Below are 8,102 nucleotides of genomic sequence, written 5' to 3' on the forward strand. Positions count from 1 at the left end.
GGCTAAAGAGATACTGGAAGCAGGCTGTCATCTACTTTTCTATGTGCTATGACACTAATAGGTAGCTGAATGGTAGCTCTGATAGGCAGGTCTGTAGATTTCATGCTATCCCTTATTTGTGTCAGAAGAAGCACATAGTTGTAGCTCCATCATTATTACTCATCCTTGAATTAATATGTTTTGATAAGAATCAAGGTTGTACAAGTACATGTTGTCTGTGGGTTCTGACCAGGAGCTTTATGTTGCTTAGCTACTACATCCTGTGACACTGCTAGTCCTGAAGAGACTGGCAAACAAGGATGCATTACATAGCTTGTGCTAAAAGTTTGATACATCACCTTAAACAGAAAAGGGCAATGATGTCGCTTTTATAGAGCAGAAAGTTAACATGTCTGACACATCACTTGTCTGGCTAGGACATTTAAGAGATGACGAACTGGGTGTGTAGTGATGCTTCTCTCTCAGGGGACCTGAGTCATGTGTCATGCCTTTGGCAGCATCCTGATCAAAGGGTGCTAATGCCCACATTGTATTCTCATGTCTACATCACTAAGTATAGCTAGACATGAGGAAGATGACCTGAGAGGCCGGGGACTTATTTTAGGTTTGGAAAGGTACCTTTTCCTCTAGACATAAGGGATCCCTGGATGAACATAGAAAAACTGCCCCAGAGGAGACAGACCCTCTCTCCAGCAAGGCCTTCACTGTGCTTCAGAATAACTCATGTCTTTGCTGCATAGAGTCTTGCAGAAGGACCTATATGAAATAGCACTCCCCATGATCCCTTGGTGAATTTCTGTCTGGATTGAGTTTACATTGCTGGAAATAGGACATTAAAGGCCTGTATTAGCAGGGCCGGAGACATGACTTGGCAGTTAATAATGAATACTGTTCTTGCAGAGTAACTCAGCTTGATTTCCAACACCCACATTGTGGTTCATAAACTTCTGCAACTCTAGTTTTAGGAGATTTAATGTCTTCTAGCCTTCTTGGGCTCTTGTACATGAAGTCATTGAAACAAACATGCGCACACACACACACACACACACACACACACACACACACACGTCCTCCACCAGTATGCCATTAGAGCTGGTCTTGTTAAGCCTATCCAACATTGGGTGTTCTATGTTTAGTTGGAGGCTCCTCTGTGATCTCAGTTTCTCCCCTTCACTGCCCAGGACCTTGCTCTTCTCTTGGGCAATGCTCTTTGTAGGAAAATCCCTAAGCTCTCTCAGACCTGAATATGGAAATCAGGAATCCCTTGCATGTCACCTCTGCACAGTGGATGTCTGGGTTCAGAGCAGGGGTATTACTGGATCCTATCCAGCAGACTCTCAGACCAAACGTAGTGGGAAGGTTAGGATGCTTTAGAAAGCTTGGGATGGGAGTATGTTGCCTGAGAAATCTCCCTTGTGGTATAGGACTGGAACTAGGAAAGGCTGGATTACTTGGGATCTTTTAGAGTGGGACTTCCTCAGTCTGTACTCAGGATATTATCATTTCTAAGTGAGCCAGAGCTGTTCAGATTCTAAGACAAGGCATACCTCCTCGAGAAGTGATCTGAGTACCTTCCTACAAGTCTGTCTCCCTTGTGAGTATGGCTGCACTATTAGGGATACTTCTTTCTGGGATAAGGCTTAAACCTAACCTCAATTCATCACCATGTTCCCCCACAAATTGATATTCTCTCCCTACCTCCCTCTCTCCCCCTCCCTCTCAGCTCTCCATGATCCTCAGAAAAAGGCAGCTGTGAGAATTCCTTTCTGAGTGAGATGCAAAGGAAGTTTACCCCATTTCCATAAGGTTCTAATAACAAATCATGAGTCTACCATAGTTCACCCTGAGGCTCCAATGTATTTATGATGCATGGGTAGAGCCTGGGAACTGGGGAGGGGAGGGCCAAGCAGGTATATGGAAAGTGTGTAGCCTTTCCATATGCATGGAGCCTCTGCATTTTTCTACCTCTAATATACTTGGTGGAGCTGATCCATTCTCCCCCACCTAAGGCCAAAGGGAAACTGGGCTCCATTCTCATTTGCTACTTAGGCAGATTCCCTGGTGCAAGAGATTGGTACAAGATTAGCACTCTGGCTGTAGTTGCATCTGTTGCTCCTCCATTCACCATGCTGGGAGATACCTTAATTTTTCCAACTATCTCCAATCCTAGCATAAATTTTTGCCACAGGGAACTAACTATACCCTACATAGTCTAAAGGAGGATAATGACCCACTCGGGACAGTCACCTATATTTTTTTACTTGGATACTTTCAACTAATACTTTTCAGACTTTAAAGTCTTCCAGAAACTCATTAGCATAGAATTTGGCTTTCTGTCAGTTTTTTCCTTAGGCATTTGAGCTCCACACAAATCTTGCACATTTGTCTTTAAGTAACCCAGACAGACCCCCTTTTCTGCTTTGCCTTTTTCTTTTTTAAAAATTATTTTATTTAAATTCCAAATGTTACTCCCCTTTTTGGTCCCCCTACTAGAGTTTTCCACCCCCTTCCCCTTCCCTTTGTCTCTGAGAGGGCGCTCCACCAGCCACCCAACCTCATGCACTCCCTCACCCCCCCCCTCACCTCATATCTCCCACCAGCATCCCCTTCCCGGGCATCAAGTCTCTACAGGATTACACACATCTTCTCCCACTGAAGCCAGACAAGGCAGTCCTCTGCTACATATGTGCCAGGGGCCATGGACCAGACTATGTGTGGTTGGTGGCTTAGTCTCTGGGAGCTCTGAGGGGTGAGGGTTAGTTGATACTGTTGTTCTTCCTATGGGGTTCCAATCCCCTTCAGCTCTTTCAATCCTTCCCCTAACCCTTCCATAGGGATCCTTGACCTCAGTCCAGTGGTTGGCTATGAGTATCTACATCTATCTCACTCAGCTGGTGGTAGAGCCTCTCAGAGGACAGCCATGCTAGGCTCCTGTCTGCAAGCACAATATGGCATCAATAATAGTGTCAGGGTTTGGTGCCTGCCCATGGGATGGATCCCAAGTTGGGCAGGTCACTGGATGGCCTTTCCTTCAGTCTCTGCTCCATTTTTGTCCCTGCATGTCCTTTAGACAGGAACAATTCTGGGTTGGTGAACCCATTCCTCTGCTGGGGGCCTGTCCATCTACTGGAGGTGGTCTCTTCCAGTTCCATCTCCATACTGTTAGGCATTTCAGGTGAGCTCATCTCTATTGTGTCCTGGGAGCCTCTCACAACCCAGGTCTCTGCAACTTTCTAAATGTTCTCCCAACCCCACTCCACGCTGCTGCATATTTGCATTCATTTTCCTGACTCTATGGGCTTTTCTCCTGCCTTCCCCATACCTGATCCTGCCCTTTTCTTCTTCCCTCACCTAGGTCCTTCCCTCCCCCTGCCTTCATCAATTATTTTGTTCCCCCTTCTAAGTGGGATTGAAGCAGCTTCACTTAGGCCTTCCTTCTTGTTAAATTTCATAGGGTATATGAGTTGTGTCATGAATGTTCTGTATTTTGGGGGCTAATACCCACTTATCAGTGAGGATATACCATGCATGTCCTTTTGGGTCTGAGTTACCACACTCAAGATGATATTTTCTAGTTACATCCATTTGCCTAAGAATTTCATAAATTCATTGTTTTTAAGAGTTGAATAGTACTCCATTGTGTAAATATACCACATTTTCTGTATCCATTCCTCTGTTGAGGGACATCTGGGTTCTGTCCAGCTTCTGGCTATTATAAATAAGGTTGCTATAAAAATTGTGGAGGCTGTGTCCTTATTACATACGGGAAAATCCTCTGGGTATATGCCCAGGAGTGATATAGCTGGGTCTTCAGGTAGAACTATTTCCAGTTTTCTGAGAAACCACTAGATTGATTTCCAGAGTAGTTGTACCAGCTTGCAATCCCACCAGAAATGGAGAAGTATTCCTGTTACTCCACATCCTCATCAGCATCTGCTGTAGCCTGAGTTTTTGATCTTAGCCATTCTGATTGATGTGAGGCGGAATCTCAGGGTCATTTCAATTTGCACGTCCCTGATGACTAAGGATGTTGAACATTTCTTTAAGTGCTTCTCACCATTTGAGACTCCTTGTTGAGAATTCCCTATTTAGCTCTGTATCCCATTTTTAAATTGGGTCATTTGGGTTTTTGAAATCTAACTTCTTGAGTTCTTTGCTTTGCCTTTTTCTAATCTCCTCTAGGTTAGTTTGCTTCACAGACAAAATATTTACATTTGTGGAAGTCACATAGATCTGCCAAAACCTCTCCAATTTTATCCAGATCCTGTCCCACTAAAGGGCTCAGCAAAGGCATAAGAGCACCATACCAATCTCAAGGTCCCTTCTGAATTAACTGGACTTTAACTCTGTTGAATAGAGTTCTATTAGTCCTAGTGAATTGGCATCATCCCTTGCTATTCTCATTCCCAATTTCCTCAGTAGTGCCCCTCCTTCCGCTATTGTCCTCCAGCCCCTGATATCCATGGGAACTTCTACCAGTGATAAGCACCTATCTCTAATGTCTCATATGAACCACTCCACTAGGGTGTTTCCCTCATTCCACTCATACTGCCTCAAGTTATGAAGTGTGGATCTCAAGGACGGATATATTGCTTAATTCCTCTGTTACAGCACTCAACCTGACCCCATCTGTTCCCATGTCCCACAAACTCGCAAGGCAGGTGGTAAGAGGCTCCTTCACTACTTGTTTAAAGTATTTCCCTAATTTCAGTAATCCTACTGCTAAATAATCGTTGATCTCCATAGTATCAGCATTGACCCATTGTTAAAAGCACTATATAGCTGACTGTCCTGGAACTAGCTCTATAGACTAGTCTGATCTCAAACTCACAGAGATCTGTCTGCTTCTGCTTCCAGAGTGCTGTGATTAAAGGTATGTGGTCCTCTGAGGGGAGTTCCCCCCATCATGGGGGGAGCAACAGTGTCAATCAACCAGATACCCCCCAGAGTTCCCATGGACTGGATCACCAACTAAAGAGTACATGTGGCTTCTGCTGCATTTGTGACAGAGAATGGTCTTCTTAGGCATCAATGTGAGGAGCGGCCCTTGGGCCTGAGGGTGATGGGTGCCACAGTGTAGGGGAATGCCAGAGCAAGAAGACAGGAATGGTTCCATGAGTCGGGGAGCACCCTCAGGCAGGGGGATGAAGGATGGGATAGGGGGTTTCTGAAGGGGAGATCTGGAAAGGGGAAAACATTTGAAATGTAAATAAAGAAAATATCCAATTAAAAAAAAAAAACTTTTTTAAAAAAAGGTGTGTGCTCCTGTGCCTGGCTGGTTTTCCCTTTCTATTAAATTATTTAAGCTATGGTGATATTCTTTTCTTTTCTTTGATATATTTTTATTTACATTTCAAATGATTTCCCCTTTCCTGGCTCCCCACTCCCCAAAAGTCCCATACGCCCTCTTCTCTCCCCCTGTTCCCTGATCCCCCTTCCCACTTCCCTGTTCTGGTATTGCCCTATACTGCTACACTGAGTCTTTCCAGAACCAGGTGCCACTCCTCCATTCTTCTTGGACATCATTTGATAGGTGGATTATGACTTGGATAATCCAAGTTTCTAGGCTAATATCCATTTATCGGTGAGTGCATACCATGATTGATCTTTTGAGACTGGGTTACCTCACTTAGGTTGATGTTCTCCAGCTCCATCCATTTGTCTAAGAATTTTATGAATTCATTGTTTCTAATGGCTGAATAGTACTCCATTGTGCATATATACCACATTTTTGCATCCATTCCTCCGTTGAGGGACATCTGGGTTCTTTCCAGCTTCTGCCTATTATAAATAGGGCTGCTATGAACATAGTGGAGCATATATCCTTATTACATGCTGGGGAATCCTCTGGGTATATGCCCAGGAGTGGTATAGCAGGGTCCTCAGGAAGTGACGTGCCCAGTTTTCTGAGGAAACACTAGACTGATTTCCAGAGTGCATGTACCAATTTGCAACCCCACCAGCAGTGGAGGAGTGTTCCTCTTTCTCCACATTCTCACCAGCACCTTCTTTCTCCTGAGTTTTTGATCTTGGCCATTCTGACTGGTGTGAGGTGAAATCTCAGAGTTGTTTTAATTTGCATTTCCCTAATGACTAATGGTGTTGAACATTTTTTTAAGATGCTTCTCAGCCATCCGAAGTTCTTCAGGTGAAAATTCTTTGCTTAGCTCTGTACCCCATTTTTTCATAGGGTTATTTGGTTTTCTGGGGTCTAACTTCTTGAGTTCTTTGTATATATTCGATATTAGCCCTCTGTCAGATATAGGGTTGGTGAAGATCTTTTCCCAATTTGTTGGTTGCTGATTTGTCCTTTTGATGGTGTCCTCTTACAGAAACTTTGTAATTTTATGAGGTCCCATTTGTCAATTCTTGATCTTAGAGCATAAGCTATTGGTGTTCTGTTGAGGAAATTTCCCCCTGTACCGATGTCCTCAAGGGTCTTCCCCAGTTTCTTTTCTATTAACTTCAGAGTGTCTGGCTTTATGTGGAGGTCCTTGATCCATTTGGATTTGAGCTTAGTACAAGGAGACAAGGATGGATCAATTCGCATTCTTCTGCATGCTGACCTCCAGTTGAACCAGCACCATTTGTTGAAAAGGCTATCTTTTTTCCATTGGACGTTTTCAGCCCCTTTGTCAAGGATCAAGTGGCCATAGGTGTGTGGGTTCATTTCTGGATCTTCAATCCTGTTCCATTGATCTGCCTGCCTTTCACTGTGCCAATACCATGCAGTTTTTTAACACTATTGCTCTGTAGTATTGCTTGAGGTCTGGGATGCTGATTCCCCCAGAATTTCTTTTGTTGTTGAAAATAGTTTTAGCTATCTTGGGTTTTTTGTTATTCCAGATGAATTTGAGAATTGCTCTTTCTTTTCTTTTTATTTATTTTCTAAATTGTTTGTTTACATTCCAAATGCTTTCCCCTTTCCTGGTTCCCCCCTCCCCATATGTCCCATAAGCCTTCTTCTCTCCACCCATTCTCCAATCACCCCCTTCCCTTTTCTCAGTCCTGGTACTCCCCTACAATGCTGGATCAAGCCTTTCGAGGATCAGGACCCTCTCCTTACTTCTTCATGGGAGTCATTTGTTATGCTAACTATGTCTTTGGTATTCAGGGCTTCTGGGCTAATTAATATCCACTGATCAGTGAATGCATTCCATGTGTATTTTTTTTTTTTTTTTTTGTGATTGGGTTACCTCACTTAGGATGATATTTTCCAGTTCCAACCATTTGCTTAAAAATTTCATGAATTCATTGTTTTTAATTGCTGAGTAGTATTCCACTGTATAAATATACAACATTTTCTGTATCCATTCCTCTATTGAGGGATATCTGGGTTCTTTCCAGCTTCTGGCTATTATAAATAAGGGTGCAATGAACATAGTGGAGCATGTGCCCTTATTGCATGCAGGGGAATCCTCTGGGTATATGCCCAGGAGTGGTATAGCCAAGTCCTCTGGAAGTGTCATGCCCAGTTTTCTGAGGAATTTCCAGACTGATTTCCAGAGCGGTTGTACCATCTTACAATCCCACCAGCAGTGGAGCAGTGTTCCTCTTTCCCCACATCCCTGCCAACACCTGCTGTCTCCTGAGTTTTTAACCTTAGCCATTCTGACTGGTGTGAAATGAAATCACAGGGTTGTTTTGATTTGCATTTCCCTAATGACTACTGATGTTGAACAATTCTTAAGGTGCTTCTCGGCCATCCGAATTTCTTCAGGCAAAAATTCTTTGTTTAGCTCTGTACCCCATTTTTAATAGGGTTATTTGGTTCCTTGGGGTCTAACTTCTTGAGTTCTTTGTATATATTAGATGTTAGCCCTCTATCAGATGTAGGGTTGGTGAAGATCTTTTCCCAATTTTTTGGTTGCCATTTTGTCCTTTTGATAGTGTCCTTTGCCTTACAGTAACTGTAATTTTATGAGGTCCCATTTGTCAATTCTTGATCTTAGAGCATAAGCTATTGGTGTTCTGTTCAGGAACTTTCCCCCTGTGCCCATGTCCTCAACGGTCTTCGCCAGTTTCTTTTCTGTTAGTTTCAGTGTGTCTGGTTTTATTTGGAGGTCCTTGATCCAACTGGAGTTGAGCTTAGTACAAGGAGA

Source organism: Apodemus sylvaticus, chromosome X (assembly GCF_947179515.1).
Source record: "Apodemus sylvaticus chromosome X, mApoSyl1.1, whole genome shotgun sequence".
NCBI lineage: Eukaryota > Metazoa > Chordata > Mammalia > Rodentia > Muridae > Apodemus > Apodemus sylvaticus.